Source organism: Hemicordylus capensis, chromosome 4 (genome assembly GCF_027244095.1).
Source record: "Hemicordylus capensis ecotype Gifberg chromosome 4, rHemCap1.1.pri, whole genome shotgun sequence".
In the NCBI taxonomy this organism is placed as follows: Eukaryota; Metazoa; Chordata; class Lepidosauria; order Squamata; family Cordylidae; genus Hemicordylus; species Hemicordylus capensis.
Window position 1 is genome coordinate 13,079,705 of NC_069660.1, and position 18,899 is coordinate 13,098,603.

Sequence of the window (18,899 nt, forward strand, 5' to 3'; positions counted from 1 at the left end):
TGCTACAGATAGAAAGTGTACTTCTGTACCTGTGTTCAGCACAACGTGAATGACTGTATCTGTGTACAGATCTGTAGCTGTGTACACTGTACACTCATTGTACGAGCGTTGTACATAATGCGTGAATGGTCCTAAAGTTTATAGTTCCCCTACAGGGTGGAGCCACCATTGGGTGAATGGCTTCAAAGAACCTGGGCAGCCACCAATCAGGGGCCATGAGCGCAGCCCCAGACATGGCCCCCGTGTCTGACGTCAGATGCAGAAGGCATTATTTTGATCCCAAACAGGGCCGCGCTGCGCCATTTGGAGCCGAAATCGGCCCGCGCTGTGTTGGCAGCGTGGCCGGAGTGACTCTCCCTGCCAGCAGGGCTGATCAATCTCCTTCCCAAACAGGGCCACTTGGCCCCTTTTAGGAAAGAGATTGGCCTGTGCTGCTTTGGCATCACGGCCAGAAAGAATGGCTCTTGCTGCCTTTAAGGCAGGGAGAGTCGCTCCGGGCTACACTGCCCAACGCAGCGTGGGTTGATTCCCTTCCAAACAGGACCACGCGGCCCCGTTTGGGAGGGAGACCATGCCCCCGCATCTGATGTCAGATGTGGGGGTGTGGTGAGCTGGACCCCTGTGTCTGCTGTCAGATGCGGTGGGGAGGCAGGGACCTGCAGTAGCAGCCGAAGTGGTGGCCGCACATGGGCCACCGCCAGCTTTCCTACGTCGCTGTTCCCCTACTCTGCCCACTGCACCCAAGTTTCTTGCTGCCACGTTTAAGTTAAGATGTTCATTGGAGGTTCGCCTGAGGGTGCCGCTGGCTTGTCTGGTGAGGATTCGAAGGAGAGCCTTCTCTGTAGTTGCCCCAGAGCTGTGGGACACACTTCCTGCTGAGATGAGAGCTGTGCCATCCCTGTTGACCTTTAGGGAACGGCTGAAGACACCTCTCTTCAGCCAAGCTTTTTAGCTACTTAGTGGTTCTTGTGGGTAGCTATTTTAATTTGAATTTTTATATGATTTAAATTGTTTTAAAATTTCTTTGTCTTTTCTTAATTTCGTAAACTGCCTGGAAACTTTGGTAGTGGGTGGTATACAAATATGCCAAACAAACAAACAAACAAACAAACAAATAAACAATTTGAAACTAGTGATTGAAGTCGCCAGCAGGATGCCTTTGGGTTTCTATGCTGGGATTAGCATTGTGTCTTTATATGCACAGGTATGGCTTTGGAAACAATGTTTAGGTCTGAGGTGTTATCTCAAGGTGACTTGGCAATCAAAGGGCTCCTCCAAATGGTGAGAAATTCCCATTTCGGCAGAAATTATGATGATAAATAACATGAGAAATCCACATGACATACAAGACTATCACATAATATTTTTAGTACCATCCGCTGGCAGTCTTCAGCAATTCACACGAGCAGTATGGAGAGCCCAACTGGGCTTTGCAGAGAGACCGGGCTTAGCCACCTATCTGAGGTTTCATGCATTCTAGGGAGACCCCAGAGGCCAGGAGGCTCCTCGTGAGTCGCTGTGGCACGGAGCCACGCCATGGTGAGTCATGATTGTCAAAATGGGGCTAGTGGAGTGCTCGCTCCACTAACCTAATTTAATGGGAGAGGTACTTTGGGAGGTTTGCTGCCAGGAGCCACACAGCTCCCATTGAAGCACACGGCCTCCTAAAAGTGGGCTGGGCTCTTTTAGACCGCTTTTGGGAGGTCATGAGAATAGCCTCTCTGTGTTTTTCAAGTTACAATAAAAGGACTTTGAAAAGACACTGTTGATTCTTGAATTGATGCAGGTTGCCAGCAGAGGGCGCTAAGAATATTACACCAAGCCCTTGTACATAGTGTGGATTTCTTCTTTTATTTATCATTGTAATTTGTGCTAATTGAAATATATCATCATCTGGATGAGCCCAGAAGAAGCCATTGCACTCCCTAGGCTGCCTCTTCCAATGCTTGCGCTCTGCTGTTGCTCTCTGTCATCCTGGCAATTTGTATGAGGGCTTGGAGAGCTCCATGAGATCTCATTGCCCAATTCAGCGTAGGCTGCAAGGCTGAGCAGCTGTGGTGAGAACAGCTCCTAGGATGAGAGGAAGGCTGTATAGGAGAGAGAGAGCGGCTGGAAGCAGCAGCTGGTCTGGTCTTGGAGCTTGACAAAGGGAGCAGGGCGGGGAATGAGAGGAAGATAAGCCTGGCGCAGCAGTGCTGCTGCCGCTCTGCCAGAGGTTCCTGAGGCCCACTTCATGCTGCTGGGCCATTCACTGGTTAGTGCTGGAAAGAGCAAGGAACAGGGAAGTTTGAGCCCTGTGGCCAGCTGAAGAGCATCTGCTGGGGACAGAGCAGTGAGAGCAGTGGCAGTGGGGTCATGCCATGACTGGGAAGAGGGAGGAGCTGGAGGAGGAGGCCGAGGCAGCAGCAGCAGTGACAGGTGGCAGTGGCCATTGTGGGAAAGGGGTATGGCTTTTCTTCTTAGGGTGGAGTCAGTCTTTGAGTAGAAAGCATGGATTGTCTCCTTTGGATGAGGGACTACATATGAGCACGGTCTGCTGTAAGATATTCCCCTTAGGGGATGGGGCCTTTGCTCAGTGGTAGAACATCTACTTCCTATGCAGAAGTAGTGCAGGTTCACTCCCTGGCACCACCAGATAGAGCTGGAACCTCGGAGAACTGCGGCTAGCCAGTGCAGACAATACCGAGTTAGGTGAAGCAAAGGGTCTGACTTGGTATAAAGTAGCTTCCTGCGTTCTCACAACACTCACTTTGCTGCTGTCTGTTGCCTCATCATCCCTTCACTAAAAAAACACTAAAGTGAGTAACCTGCCTGTCTGTCACTAAGTTCAGTCATTTTGTCAAGTATCTATCATGTAACGTGATAGTGCTGATAACCCCTGTCTTCACAGCACAAGGTGGAACGTTACAACATCACAATTTCCCATGGCACTTTACAACATCTATACTTTCTTTTTCACAACTGCTGATTCATCCATTCATCTATTTGTTTTTAATTATAGTCTGGGTTCTTCTTAGGTTCAGTTTGATTCCATCTCTTCCAGGAAAAAATATGTCTTGCGGACATATTTCAATGACAGCTCTGTAGCCAGTGATCCAATTAGCCAATGATCTCTGTCCCAGAAGAGTAGAATTGATTGGACTAGCAAATCCAACTTCTCTCATTTCTACTATCTAGCATATGGTTTTTAAAAAAAATGAAACGAAAGTAGATGAAATTAACCTGTGCTTGAATTTAATAGAAGGCATACAAATATCAAATGCAATCAAGAAAGGCTTGTACATTTTGACAAATATTTACCCATATCTGGATTACAATTTTAAAAGGGTTTGAAATAACTTTAAATATCACCGCATCCATCATATAACTTTAACAAATGTAGTTTTGTGAGGTTTCTGAGATACCGTGCTCTCTCCCAGGTTTACAGCTTCCAGGATTACTTGGTCGGGTGCTATGTAGATAAAAATGAATGAAGCTTGCTCAGATTTGTAAGATCTGCCCCTATTTAAAGGTATACAATTTCAGCAACTTCACATAAAACAACAACAACAACAACAACAACAAAAAGAAATACCAAATCAACAAGATGCATACAAATATCCACACAGATCATTTCAAAATATCCCTGTTTGTGGCCTTCACTCATTCAGCGCTATTCCCCTGATTTATTTATTTATTTATTAACACATTTTTATACTGCCCCAAACTTACGTCTCTGGGTGGTTTACAACAGATCTGCCCGAAAGCATTTTTCAGCCACCCTCAGCTAAGGTTCCATGAAGGCTACATCAAGAATATACCTGGGGGCCACCTGGATGGCCCCACCCATGGCAACCTTCCTTTTGTTCAGAGTATTATAGCAATAACCGTTGGCCCCACAAATGTGATGTGTGTCTCTGTCAATGTTACCTGCTATTTAACAGCAGGCCCTGTGTGCTGGCATTTGTGTGGGGCGGGAGAAGGAGTCAGGTGTTAAGTGGCACTAGTTCTGTGTTGGCATTTCAATGCCAAGGGCTCTGAAGGGTTTCAAAGAGAGAAGCCTGACTTGCTCTGGGGAAGAGGGTGGCTGGTTTTTCCTGCGCTTTGGGATAGAAGGTATTGGGGCTTGAAAGGGGTGGCTTTGGATCTCCATGAGGAATGCCCCATTTTTTAGAGAATGTGGGACACCCAATGCCCTTGCACTGATGCCCAGAGCAAAACCCATCGAGTTTTGCAGCTGTGTGGACACTACACGGCATAAATTCTCAGCAGGCACCTTTCCTCCTTGCACCCTCAAACAAACCACCACCCCTCCCCTCAACTTCTTGGGTACTGTGGAGCGTCCCTTCTCCCAAGTCCCTGTAAGTGCTTAAAAGCATCCCTTGCCATCATGGAGTTGCCAAGAATTGTGCTTGTATGCGACAGTGTAGTTTAATACACTGGGCAAGGGCATTGCCCTATCCACCCTATCGCGAGGGCATTGCCCTTTCCACCCCCAGCACAGTACCTCCAGTGACGGTTGCAGGTGTCTATCTTATTTTTCTTTTTAGATTGTGAGCCCTTTGGGGACAGGGATCCATCTTAATTATTTATTATTTCTCTTTGTAAACCACCCTGAGCCATTTTTGGAAGTGCTGTATCAAAATAAAATAAAATAAGATAAAATAAAATAAAATAAAACATAAATAAATTGCTGGAAGTGGTGTGAGAAAAGGGTTAAAATGTCATTGCCCTGCCCCTTTTATTTATGTTATATATTTATTTTCCAAATTTATATACCACCCCAAGCTTCCATCTCTGGGTGGTAGAACTATGCTGAGAACCATGCCGAAAAGATACAATTGCACAAGGCATGCCCTTTCTAACATGGTAGCTAATGGTTGCAGATTCACTGGCATACTGATGCCTTGCCCACAGTCTGGTAATGTGAGCATAATGGAGCTTGCTGAGATGCAGCCTGGGATGGAGCCTGGGTGCTCGAGGAAGATGGAGGGGTCCCTCTGCCCAGAAGCCAGAGGTTGCAAAACCACAGTTGAACAATCATCTGTGGAATGATTCCTGGCTTCACAGATTAACCACAGTCTGCCTGAGGTTTCACGATATGTCTGGACAGGTCCATAGAGACATGCTTTCACAGGTAAATTCCAGACCTTGCCTACACTACCAGAAAAATATGCCCTCCCCCCCCCACAAATCATTTCTTTCCAGGAAACTGTAGGAAACTCTCCCGTTAGAAAAGCACGGAAAATGACACCTTCTGACAACTTTTGGCAAACTTTTGGCATTTTTCTTGGGTGCTTTTAGAGGCAGGAGGTCCAGACTTTCACAGAATGGTGAAGAAGCAAACAAGCTATATTGTCTCAGTTCACTGCATTTCAAACTGTGTTGGATTTCCACAAAACTTTCTGCAGAAATTAAAAACTACCAAATTTCACACTAGATGATATCTTGGTCCATCTGTCTCATTAATTATCCTAGAATTTTTATTTTAAAGAGTTCTTGGCAGCTATTACACCCGCAAAACAAAGCCACTGTTCTGGTCATCAACAACAAGCAAGGGAGAGTGCATGGGCAATTTGTGGTACAGGCCCCTTTACTATTACAAATAGAAGAACTCTTTAGGATCAGACCAAAAGGAGCCCTCCTGGATCTAATCAAAGGTCCACCTTGATCAGCACCCTCCTTTCTACTGGGGCCAATCAGATGCCTCTGGAACTTCCACAAGTGGGGCTTGAAGACAACAGTCCTCTCCTGCCGTCGCTCCTCAGCAATTTAGTGGCATCATGCCTCTGAAGACAGAGACTCCATATATCTATTATGACAAATAGCCTGGATTAGAGCTCTCCGGTGATGAATTTGTCTAACTTGCTATGAAGCCATTTAAGCTACTGGCCAACACCACATCTTGTGGCAGCAAATTTCATAAATCCATTATACATGCAGTGAAAAAAATATATACTTCCTTCCTGGTGATGTAAAGTGGGTGAGCTGATCACAAAAGTTTCTCTCAGAATTTTAGACATGGTGTGCCATTTGGGGCCCACCAAGCTTGGCACCGCCTAGCAGTCCTGTATGCCTGGTGGCCCATTAGCAGATCAACACCCACCTCTGTTGGAGCGGCTTCCTTCAGAGCAGGGATTCTCAATGTTGGGTCCCCAGATGGTATTGGACTTCAACTCCCATAATCCCCAGCCCCAGTAGTCTTTGGTTGAGGATTATGGGAGTTGAAGTCTAATAACATCTGAAGACCCAACGTTGAGAATCCCTGCTCCAGAGTGCAAAGGGAAAAATGTGCTGTCATATGAAGGAAGGAGCGGACTTGTTCTCTGTTGCTCCTGAGGGCATGACTAGTTGCAGTGGGCAGAATAAATGGCAAGGAAGCAGATTTAGGCTAGATCTTTCCTAGACCTTCCTAAGTGGAAGAGCTGTTTGAGAGTGAAGCAGTCTGTCTCATGCTGTGGTGGGCTTTCAAACAGATGATGGACACGCAGCTATGAGGGTTTCACTGAGCAGTCAGGACTAGAAGAGAAGCCAGATGCCAAGGCTACTCCAAACCCTAAGATTCTATGAATCTATGATCTTCTACGATCTGGCAGGCCATCTAAAAGTTAAATTGGGCCCACTTGATGTAGATGATCTTGTGATTCCTGCCTGTCCCATCTATCATTGTCTGTCGTTTTGGACTTGTATGCTTGCTGCCAGCTTGCTTTTTTATTCTTGCTTTCTTCTTAGGAAACATGGTAGTAGATGAGCTATGTTCTCTCTCCCTGGAAATCATTTAATCAAGGGCTTTTGAGATGCCATAAACAACAAGTGCAGGGCTGAAATTGCTTATGAGTACCCCAGAACCTTTAGATGAATCAAAGCTTCAGGGCGAGGAGAGGAGCCTCAGGAGATTAATGGGTATGCCACAGTTTTAAGATCTCTGCAACATTTATAATACTGGACCCATTTATTGCACCATCTCTAAAACTATTAAATGTGGATTGTTAGCAGTAAAATGTTTAGCGGCGCTTGCCAAGTCACAAAGGCCAGGCTGATAGGATTTCTAAAAATGGTCTGCTCTCTGCCACATCGAAATATCATTTCAACATTCAGTTCTTTTGCCCAAGCACTGCAGGAATCAGGCCAGCCTATCCTGTCTGCCACCAAATTAGGGATTTGCAAATGCTGGCTGACCTACGGTACAATGTTATGTGCACTTTGTAACGTAATGTTTGTGCTGTTGCACAAGAGTGCTCTTGCACAAGCACAAAAATGACATAAACACAATTGTTTAATGGTATGGCCATAGGAATGGTACCATCAACTGCATTTGTGCAACTTTCCCTTGTGCAACTGTGTGAATGCTACTTTGCAACATTGCTCACAGCATGTCAGCCACTGTCCCTTTATTTCCATAGAAATTTTTTACTTTCCCACCTGACAACAACAATGAGCGAATATGGACCCCTTCTCCCCTAGCCACACCAATCATCATCATCACCACCACCACCACCATCATCATCATTATTTGTTAGTGACCCCATAACAAATTGTTTCTTGGGCAGCTCACAACATTAAAAAAATGTCCAATTAAAAACACATAAAACATGACAAACAGATCACAACACAAACAAACATTCAAAATACAAAACATTGAAAACATTTTTTAAAAATCAATTTTAAAAGCTTTTAATGTTTTGTTTTGTTACATGTTCAAGATACTTCTCCACAAAAGTTGCAAACTTGCATACAGAAATCCTTCCTCGGCATCTCCAAAATATGGCTGAGAGAAACTCCTGCTCATAACCTTGGAGAAGCTGCTGCTACTCGTAATCTTGGAGAAACTGCTGCCAGTCTGTGTAGACATTACTGAGCTAGATGGACCAATGGTCTGACTCAGTATATGGCAGCTTCCTATGTTCCTAAAAGTGGACATGTGTTTCTAGCCATGAAGCTCCAAATAGTGCTTGTACATCCCAGGCATATTATTGCTTACTGGTTGCTCAACTGTGCATCAGGTGCCTCATTCAAAAACATGGCTATCCAAACAGTATAAAGCAGTTCTGAATCATTATTGTACAGCACATAAGAACTGTTCCCTGCAATATCCTTAACTTAACATCAACTTACTCACTAAGCTGCTACCTTCTTTTTTTAGTTGCAGATTCAATATAGTGAGCATATATGGACATAGTGTGAAACCTCAGGTAGATGAACCTGCGGTTGATCTGTGAAGCTGGGAATCATTCCGCAGATGACTGTTCAACTGTGGTATCACAACTTCTGGCTTCTGGGCATAGGAAGCCCTTTCTTTTCCTGGTCTGCCGAGACTGCATCCCAGCAAGCTCTATACCAAGTGGGTTGCCAGATGTCAGTGTGTCGGTAAAGCAGCAACCATTGGCCATGAACTTCGGGAGGTGTGCCCAGTGCATTCATGCCTTTTCTGCATCGATCGCCCGCCCTCGGCAGGGAAAAGGCATTTTAACCCTTTCTCCACACCATTTGCACCGCTGCCCTTGCAAGAGCCCTGCAGCCACACAGTCTCACACAAGCACAACTACTGATACTGTAGGGTGACGAGGGGCACTAGTTTTCTGTTACTCCAGGAAGGGATTATGATGAATTCCTAGGAGGGAATATGCATATGAGGGCAGGCAAAGGATCTTGGGGTTTGGTCCACTGTGACAAAGGATGCGATTGGACTAGTAGACCCAGGCCAAGAGGTCCAGGAAGCCCTCACACACTCCTGCCCCCGTGCTGGCTTGCAGGCCAGGGATGAGCCCTCTCATGAGAGAGCCACTCCACTGGAGAAAAGTAGAGGCACCATGTGCTTCAGGTCTCTGTTGGACTGCACTCTCATGAATTAGGCCATCCAACTATAGGGGGCCCTGCTGATGTGGGCTCCTGGTATCTCTGGTTAATAATAGGACTCATAATCTGTATCTTCCCCTTTCTACTCAGCCCTTCCAGACTTCCAAGGAGCTTGGTCTGCTCCTTGTGTCTGAGCGGTTATGGGTGGGCAGAGTTGGGAAAGACTAGGGATGGATCCTATGTCCACAGCCAAATTGGCCAGGCTGGGACTGGCATTTTGGTGTATTTATAACGGCCACTGCAGGGATTTCTGGGGAGGGAGCACCCATGGCTTTGAGAGATCCCTGGCAAGCTAGGTGGCTGTGTGGGGGGTGGTGGGGAGAGGGAGAAAAGGATATATGTTGCGGTGAGACCAGACTGTCAGAGGGGGTGCTTGGACTCCTGGTCTGTAGTAGTCTCTGCTAGTCTGTGGGGGGCAGTGAGAGGTACCTTTAAGCACAAATCAATAGGTGTTTACCTCAGCTCCGTCTGCAGCTCCAAACTACTTTGAGCAGCAGCGCACTGCCCGGAATACCTGCAGCAGTGGATTGACCCCACCACTCACCTTGCCACTGTGGGGGGGGGGGCCTCTGCGGAAGCCAGGTGAGTGGTGGAGTCAATCTGCAGCTGCAGCCGGAGTGGAGGTAATCACCTATTGATTTTTGCCTAAAGGTGCCTCTCACTGCCCCCCTCCCGGAGGCTCCCTCACCAGTCGCTCCTTCGGGAAAGGTGTTGCTGGGATACCCTTCCTTGGGGCTTGCCTGGATCTAGCAACAGCCCTCCAGTTTGCATGCATGTCTCCATGGCCAGGGATGTCGCTCTCTCATGAGAGAGCGGTCCTTGGGAGAAAGGAACATACATCTATTGCATGTTTTATCATCACACAGGTCTTTCAGACATGCCCCGTTTGTCCATTGCATTGGTCCACTCATGTGATATGGTGGAGACTGCGTGCTTGTACACCAGGGAAAGGGGACCCCACCCTGCAAACAAACTAGAACAAAAAAAAAAAAAAACCCTGAAAAAACCCGGGAGCTTTCTTTTAACCCAAACCTTGGGTTATCCTGGTCATGGTAGATTTTCCTTTGCCATTATGCATGATACTGTTCCAGTCTGGGGTACCTCCAACCAGGGGAGGGTGGGGGTCAAGGATGGCCAGCCCCTGCTAACTGAGCAAAGATTCCGCTTTTAAAAGTGGTGATTATCTTTATTGAGCAGGGAGAGAACAACTGGCCCTACCCAGTCCCAGCACAGCATCCCTCCCGTGGCTATTGCTGGTGTCTGTCTTACTTTTCTTTTTAGATTGCGAGCCCTTTGGAGAGAGAGATCCATCTTTATTGATTGTTATTTTTCTTTGTAAACTGCTTTGGGAACTTTTTTGAAAGTGGTATATAAATATCTTTTGTTGTTGTTGTTGTTATTGGACAAGTGAATACACAAATATATATGTGCAGAGTTGAAGGAACCCCTCTATATAGCTGGAGGGAGCAGTACTGTCCACAGAACCCTTAGAAATACAGACACTGTCCAGGCATCCAGGGCAATCAGTACCCTGATGCCCAACCAGACAGCACACGCAACACCTTTGAAAAGATGCCCTGCTGAGCAACTGCGTCACATCAGGTGTGTTATTAATGAAAGGGTTCCTTGCACTGTGCCCCTTCTCCTTCCCTGGTTGGAAGCGGTCAAAATGTTCTGCATGGGAATTCTAAGTAAAGGTCCTGCATGCCAGGCAACGTGCCAAGGTGTGCATAGCAAGTTGCTCTAGAAATCCAATCCAATGGACAGAGAGAGAGACCAGATTTGTGGGGCTATGTGTTGTCTCTGTAATTGACTGGACCACAGGAAGGTTGCCACGGCCAGGGTTTCCACACATTTTTGTATGGGGTTGTTGGCAATTGGTATTTCTGCTAATCACTGTGGTATCACTCCCCCAATGGTCTGATGTGTGTCCTTCATGGGAAAACACTCAAGTTGTTCAATTTCAGGTGTTAATGGGGCTTCATGTGTTTGTACCCATATCTCTGCAGTCCGGAATTTCTGGAGACCATTCTTGCTGTGCCTGTCTTGTCATCTCATCCTTTTTGTTCAGATGGACAAGGTGTGTGTGTGTGTCCATAAAACGTGGGGGATTGCGGACATTCTCCGATGTGGTTCTTTCCCTTTAAATAGATGAATGCTAGGGATGTGGCATAACTGTTGCCAAGCAACGGCAGGAGGAGCACACAGATGGCGGAGGGTGGGGCCACAGCTCTGATAGGTGGCCAGCGAGAAGCACAGCCGGAATAGAGCAGACCCCATTCTGGGCTGCTCTGAGCAACCCCCTCTATTGTTTTGGGAGGATCCACAGCACAAAATCCAGGTTACGGCGGTGGCAGATTAGGATGAAACAACGAGAACCTCCGTGTTGGAGGTTTCAGCAGTGAAACTCACTAGAAACCAACAGTTCAAATTCAGGTTTGGGGATAAAAACTGAGCTGTAGTTGGGTGACAAAACCGTACTTTCACATATTCGGATGACCACAAACTCGAACCCCTGGGTTTTGTTTTTTTTTTTGCCTCCAGTTTGGTGTTATGTCTGAAGGCAGCCAGTGTCTTCAAACCTGCCACCTATTTAAGTAGGATGCTTATAAGAATCTGCAGCAACAAATTGGTGGCTTCTGCCTTGGAAGTGGGTGTAAAACATAATTGGAGTCCTGCTAACAATAACAGGTAGGGCCATTGGTTGATTTTCAAAGTGAGAGGTTCAGTGACGAAGGGCTACCTCTGCTCTGAAAGTCTTGCTGCATCATGCCAGATGTGCAGAGTGACTGCTCACGTGTGAGGAAAAGGCACTTTGCCTGTCCTCAGAAGCATCCTTGTCTTTATTTGTTCCAGGTTTCATCCCTAGCATTTCAAAACGGGCCCCTCCATCACTGGATACCATTAAACTCTGGACAGTATCGCAGGTTGGGCTGTCAGACTATTTCATGATCAGGAAGGGACGTGGCACATCCTGACTTTCCTCAAGTGCTGAGAAGGGTGATGGTTTACCTCTCTGCAGCCCTTTTCCTTGGGGGACTAACTCTAGGTTTTAGAGGCCTTACGAACAGAAGCAACTCACCCCTTTTCTAATAAAATAAAATAAAATAAAATAAAATAAAATAAAATAAAATAAATACTTTATTTGTTAGCCACCGCCATAACAAATTGTTCTCTGGCCGGCTTACAACAGTGAGAGGAGAGGAGAATGATTGAAGAGAAGGGAAGGTTTGGAGAGGTTCCTCTCCTTCCCTCCTATGTCTAAAGCCAGCCCTGTCTAATGTGAGAAGCAGTGCTAAAGCAGAGGTGAGTCCGCAGAGCCCAATGTAATTTCAGCAGCGTGAAAACACAGCGAGGTCCGGGGATGCCTGCGTTACAGAAAATAATCTTTGCAGTGAAAACACTGGCTGAAACATTTAGTGGACGTGCACAGCAATAGATGGGCCTAATCCCAGCTCGGCTCCTCATTGATGTCAGAAGTCTGAGTGCTAAATTCCCCCTTGGAAAGGAGCCAAATGTGCGTGAGCCTGCTTTGCTGCTAGCCAGAGACAGAACAAGAAGCTGACCCGCCTCTGTCTGGCTATCATATAGGTGATTGCTGGAGCCGAAAAGCAATTCAGTTGCCTCACCACTAACATTCACAAGATGCAATTATTTCCTCCGGACCAGAGAGTAATTTCCAGCCCTTATGAAATAACTAACCAGCCAACTTTCATTCTGCTCCTCATTTGACCTAAGTTAGCCTTTCGCTCCAGTGTAGAGTAATAGGATAGCATTTAACTTGAGGAAGCAGCTGCCATTTCTGTTTCCATCTGAGGAAACAGAGAGAAGCTATTTCCTCCCCCTAGGTGAGACTCATATCATACACGTGAAACTCCGAAAATTAGAATATCGTGCAAAAGTCCATTAATTTCAGTAATGCAAATTAAAAGGTGAAACTGATATATGAGACAGACGCATTACATGCAAAGCGAGATAAGTCAAGCCTTCATTTGTTATAATTGTGATGATCATGGCGTACAGCTCATGAAAACCCCAAATCCACAATCTCAGAAAATTAGAATATTACATGGAACCAAGAAGACAAGGATTGAAGAAAAGAACAATATCGGACCTCTGAAAAGTATAAGCATGCATATGTATTCAGTACTTGGTTTGGGCCCCTTTTGCAGCAATTACTGCCTCAATGCGGCGTGGCATGGATGCTATCAGCCTGTGGCACTGATGAGGTGTTATGGAAGACCAGGATGCTTCATTAGCGGCCTTCAGCAATTCTGCATTGTTTGGTCTCATGTCTCTCATCCTTCTCTTGGCAATGCCCCATAGATTCTCTATGGGGTCAGGTCAGGCGAGTTTGCTGGCCAATCAAGCACAGTACACTGTATACTTTTCAGAGGTCCGATATTGTTCTCTTCTTCAATCCTTGTCTTCTTGGTTCCATGTAATATTCTAATTTTCTGGGATTGTGGATTTGGGGTTTTCATGAGCTGTACGCCATGATCATCACAATTATAACAAATTAAGGCTTGACTTATCTCGCTTTGCATGTAATGCGTCTGTCTCATATATCAGTTTCACCTTTTAATTTGCATTACTGAAATTAATGGACTTTTGCACGATATTCTAATTTTCCGAGTTTCACCTGTATTTATTTTTCCAGACTTTTCAAAAAGTAATGTTCAAAATTATTTTATAAAGAAATTGCAGCATTTAATTTAATTTTGTTTGAGTTTTTTAAAATAAACTGCCAACTTTTCCTTTCAACTTCAGAGTGAATTATTTTAAAATACTTTTACATGCTAGCCTTAAATACCTAGATGGGGTGTTGAAAATGATTTGCATGGATGATTTCCATTGAGTTAAACACACAGAGAAGCACTTCAGACCTGCTATTTCAGTTAAGAATCGGTGGACTTTGCGGAGGATGCTCCAGACATAATCCAAGAAAACTGGATTAATTTCCTGGACATCTGCTGGACACCAAAAATTAATCCAGACTCTGGATTAGGTGTGGATTTGGCTGCTAGTCTCAGGTGCATGGTATTGCTGTAATTGCAAGTACTAGGTTCTGGAAGCTGAAACGTTGCTGTGGCATTCTGTGTAGGAAATTTCAACTTGCGGGCAGAGTTTTCTTTCAAGAAAGTCTGCCCAGGCTCCCTGCTTTCACACACAGTAAATGGTTCAGTGTGTAGAAATATTAGGGATGTGAATGAGTCGATTTTTGCTATTTGATTCGAGTTTGAATCAAAGTTACAAGCAACACTGCTCATAAGCAGGATCCCATTTTGGTAGAGTGGGGGTGTGGTTGCCACACCTTGATGTTTCTGGCCACATGCAATTATTTCGCAGGATGACCTCATTACTCATTTACTCTAGTTTTTATGCTTGTATTTTATAGTTTTTAAATTAGATTTGTTTTATATTTTTAGTTTAATATTTTAATTGTCATTTTTATTGTATGTTTTTAACTCTTGTAAACCGCCTTGGGGTTGTTTTTAATGAAAGGCGGTATAGAAATTCAACAATCAATCAATCAATCAATCAATCAATAAAATATTTCTGGCCAACTCACTGGGTATAGAGGAAGAAGGGAAAAACAGGTGTGGGTGGGAAATGGGGATGAAGGATGGGGGAAAGGGAGAAGAGAAACAGGAAGTGTAGGAGTGGGAAAACTGTAGGCTGGTTGGATTGTTTGGTTGCAACTTCTAAAGCTAGTCTGTTGTATTTAGAAACCACCAATGGCCTGGTACGTGTCTGTTTAGTGCTGTCTACAATCTTCTGCCAACTCATAGATAGATAGTACTGTCAAATCCAGTGTCTTTTCATGAACAGAGGGAGGAGGTCTGCCTTTCCAATGTTAAAGAATCAATATTATAGCTATTAACCATGCATGGAGGAGCAACTTCCATTGGCTCTCGGATAATGTCCACACTTTTGATATACAATGTAACATGACAGTCTGTGAACCGCAGGGCTGTTTTCATCACTAGATTCACCCAAACACAGCTATTAACTCAAAAGGGGAAAGATGATTGGGCGCCTCCCCATCATGTGCACCAACAAGCTGAAGTTGCGATTACACCACCAGTACTTGGAAATGGAAACGAGAAGAGCCGAAGTGGACCACTAAGACCAAGTTACACTGCAGGGATGTGCATTCATTTCAGGATAAAATGTAAGGTTGTTCACACAACCAGCCCTGCGGGGATTCGACAGGGCTACCCCAAGTAGGGCTGGTTGTGTGCAGCACTGCGATTGCTCCCAATCCCACCACTCCTCCCCCAGGTAGCCCTGCTTTGAATCCCAGACTAAACATTAGGTAGGAGGATGAGCATGCACCTCCTACATCACTTTCCAGTTGTGTGGGTGCTTTGGCTACAGCAGCTGCGCCCAGGCTTCCGGTAGCCATATTTACTATAAAGGCCATGGGAAGGAGCGTCCCAGCAGCAGGCAGATTTCCCAGTGCACCGCACTGCTCGTGGGTAATCTGACAGTTCGGCTTCCTTCCCCTCACATTCCGCTCTCTGTGCCGATCATCTGGGTGTATGGGTGGCGGAGCCCTGTTTGGGCTCGAATTTTGTGGGGGAAGGGAAATAGGCTTCTGCTTTCCCCCCCAGTTCCCTCCCCCTTTGGTCATGTGAATGACCTCAGTACATTGTAACAAGTAGGAGGATGCATTTTGTTTTGTTTGGCACCCCCTCTGAGAGAAGCACGATTGGATGCAAACCAGTTCCAAAACTAGTAGCAGTCCATTTTGGCATTTGGGTATGATTAGATCTGCTTTTCCTCCTTAGCCTTGATTTCAGGTTCTGCTCATGCTGCAGCCATGGAGGGAGAGGGAGAGGGAGATTGGGGAAGGGGTAAATGAACAATGCAAAATCTCCAGTCTTAAACCCAGACCCATTCTCATTCAAGAATCTGATAGGGCTCCTTAAAGCATGGAAAACGTCAGTCACAATGACAGAGTGGTGGGTGGGTGGGTGGGGATGGTCAGAAAAATCAAACACAGGGACCCACTGCATTGTAGCCAAGCCAACTCTTAGATAAGAAATATCCAACATTAGACCCAGGGGTTCATTGAAGGTGGGAACATCTCACTCAGCCAGTCCAGACTAATGAGGCCCATAGTATACAAGCATAAGCAAGCCAACCAGATAGCTATTCTGGAAGGAGAGGTTTGGTCCAGGCCTCTGCTAAACTGAAGATTTCATTAGAAGAAAGCAATTCATGAGGAGAAGGTCCCCCAACATTACCAGGATTCGGCTGGGCTTTCCGTAAGAACCACTTCTCTTCTAAGGGGCAAACTACATGTTATATACAAAAAGTTTAATGCAAACTCCTATCTTTTAAAATGAATGGCTGACATGGGTAGGAGGGTGTTAAAAGGATGCTTAACCTATATTGGCTTGTTTTTTACTTAGCATGGTCACCAAGGTCCTTTATGTGATAAGGTTGCAAATACATATCTGGAGCCCCTCCTTGTAGGGAAGGGGAGCAGCTTGGGGAAGTGATTTTGAATTGAAAAATGACCGGTGAACCCTCTTGTCCTTGACTCAAGAGTTCAAAATCACAGCCTTCTGAGGCAACCTTTCGTGAACCAAAAACTCCTTGGGCTTAATTATGCATTTTTCTGTATAATATGTAGTTTGCTTCTGCTATTCTACCTAGGATCTACTGTGCTGAAACATAAAACTATTTTGACCCTGTGGAGCTCCTTTTCCATCAAAATGCTTTTATTTTTTTGCTATTAACTCAACCTCACAGCACTTCACAAGTTTGCTAAATTATTACACTTCTTCATAAGAGCAAGTTGTCTGGAAGAGAAAGATTATTATTTGACTTTGGAGAAGGTCATTTGGAGCAGAACCTGCCAGCACCAATACCCCACCCCCATGCATTCCTGGACTTAAAAACCTTTTGCTCTTCAAATTGACTTCCTGCATATGCAGCAAATAACCCATTGTGTAGGGATGCAATGAATGTGAATGTTCTCTAGGGACAAGGACTTACATTCCGTGCAGAGCTCTGCCAGTCCAAGAGCAGGCTGTGTGAGCTGTTTCCATGCTCCTCCAAAACCCATCAATGGGCTCTGCCATTCCTAAGAATTGCGTCATCACTGTAGAAACAACTGTCTCATCATTCCTAATGTTAGAAGCATCCCTATAGCGAGGATGCAATCTTACGAGTGACGGAGCCTCTCTGCACTCACTAATAACAGCGATTGGCTTTGGAGGATTGGTGGGGCACTCCATAGAATAGAATTCATTTTTAAATAAATAAATAAATAAATAAATAAATAAATAAATAAATAAATAAATAAATTTTTAATGTAACATATTCACCCCATCAGTAATTCAAGAAAGGCTTTCAAAGTGGCTAACACCCACGCTGAAATACAGATAAAATTCACAGAAACAAATACAACATTAAAGTAATAAAACAAATGAACCAAACCAACAACTTAGCAGCAGCATTAGCCTGCAACATTAGCCTTTTCTGAACAGAGAATTTCGAATGTATTTTCTAATCAAGCTTAGGACCAAATGATATGCAAGGGTAAATGGGTGGTTTGCCTTTCCATTTATATTTTTTCCTTTGCAAATTGTAGCCATGGATCAGGGAGTGTTGGGATATGCAACAGCTGCAGCCTAACTTGCGGTGTATAGTTTGCATGTAATCTGCTATGAAGCCAGAGGGGGCACTGAAGCTTCCTCAGTAGTGGTTGGGCTAGCTAGGGGTATCTATTCTCCTTCCTGTTCCTGTGCGTGAGTCAGCAAGTCACTGATTTCTAAGTGTTTGTCTCACAAGTAAAGTTATCTTAAACTTTTATCTGGTGTTTGTTCTGAAACCATGCAGGCAGCTCACATTCTGGAACAGGGAGATCAGGATTGGAACCTAAGGATTGGGAGAGAGGGTTAACCCTTTCCCTTGCATCACAATCCTGATGAAAATCATCACATCAAAGTTTCTGTACTTACCCTGGTAGGGAATAGGGATGTGTAGAAATTTCGACCATGAAACGTTTCAACTCAAAACGGGTCATTTTGAGAGTTTGAGCTCAAAACAGAATTCCCTCTAAATAAAGGGCCTGTTTCAAGCTTGGAACAAAACAATCCCATTTTGTCAGAAATGTTTTGACATTTTGAGCACCATTTTGGAGGCCTGTTTTCCCCCTTTTTGATTGTTTTTTTGGTTCTGATTGGCTTGCAATCTCCTTGCTTCTTGGCTAGTTATACAAATCAAATGTTGTCATGGACAACTGTACCCCCGTTGGCTGGGAGGAGGGGGCAGGGCAGGGGAACACAAAAGGAGGGAATTTCAAAATGTATTCAAAGGGACTGGGAGGCAGAGAGAGCCCTTATGCCTCTTTTGAAGAGGATAATCAGGAAAGGAGGAAGGTAGGTTTGAATCTGTGGTTTTCTTTTCTCAGCTCTGAGTATACTATGTTGTGCTATTGCTGCTATAACTATCTGGTTTTGCTGGATCTCAGACTGACAAAGGCAGAACTTGGGTGCCTGCCTACCTTCAGTTGTGGTTTGTTTTGCTTGTGAGATAGTGTTGTGATGAAAAATAGACAGTGGCAACTCTCTCTCTCTCTCTCTGTAATATTTCTCAGGGATTGCTGTGATGAGTTCCATATCTGGCCTTGAGACTAACTTGGGCTTCATTCACTGCTCTGGTCTGCTCTCTAATCTGCATCACAAGGTGTTGTACTCAGTCAAAATGTGGTTGTTGTTGCTCCAGTTGTGCTTATGGCTATGCTTGCTGCTAAGGGTGTTGTGGTGGCAGCTGTATCCATGCTAAGTATGTATGAATGTAAAAACAATAAAAATATATATTTTAAAAAAAGAATGTAAGGAGTCATAATTGTGTGAGAGAGCAACTTGTGCCAGTGCTGTTACTGCAGCACAAGCACTGTGGTTGGCAGTGGATTTTGAGTCAGTGATTCTTTTTTGGCCATTTTTGGACTGTTTGAAATGTTTGTTCTATGTTGGAAGGGACAAATTCCCCTTTACTGTGTAGTTCTGCAGGTGTTTTCAAGACAGGGTTGCAGAATGCATTGC

General features: G+C 44.9%; 1 protein-coding gene across 1 annotated transcript in view; it reads right to left on the reverse strand.

Moving 5' to 3' along the window:
- Positions 1–18,899, reverse strand: part of NTSR1 (neurotensin receptor 1) — a 159,994-nt gene that overhangs the window by 25,780 nt on the left and 115,315 nt on the right. The gene's annotated exons all lie outside the window — the stretch shown is intronic.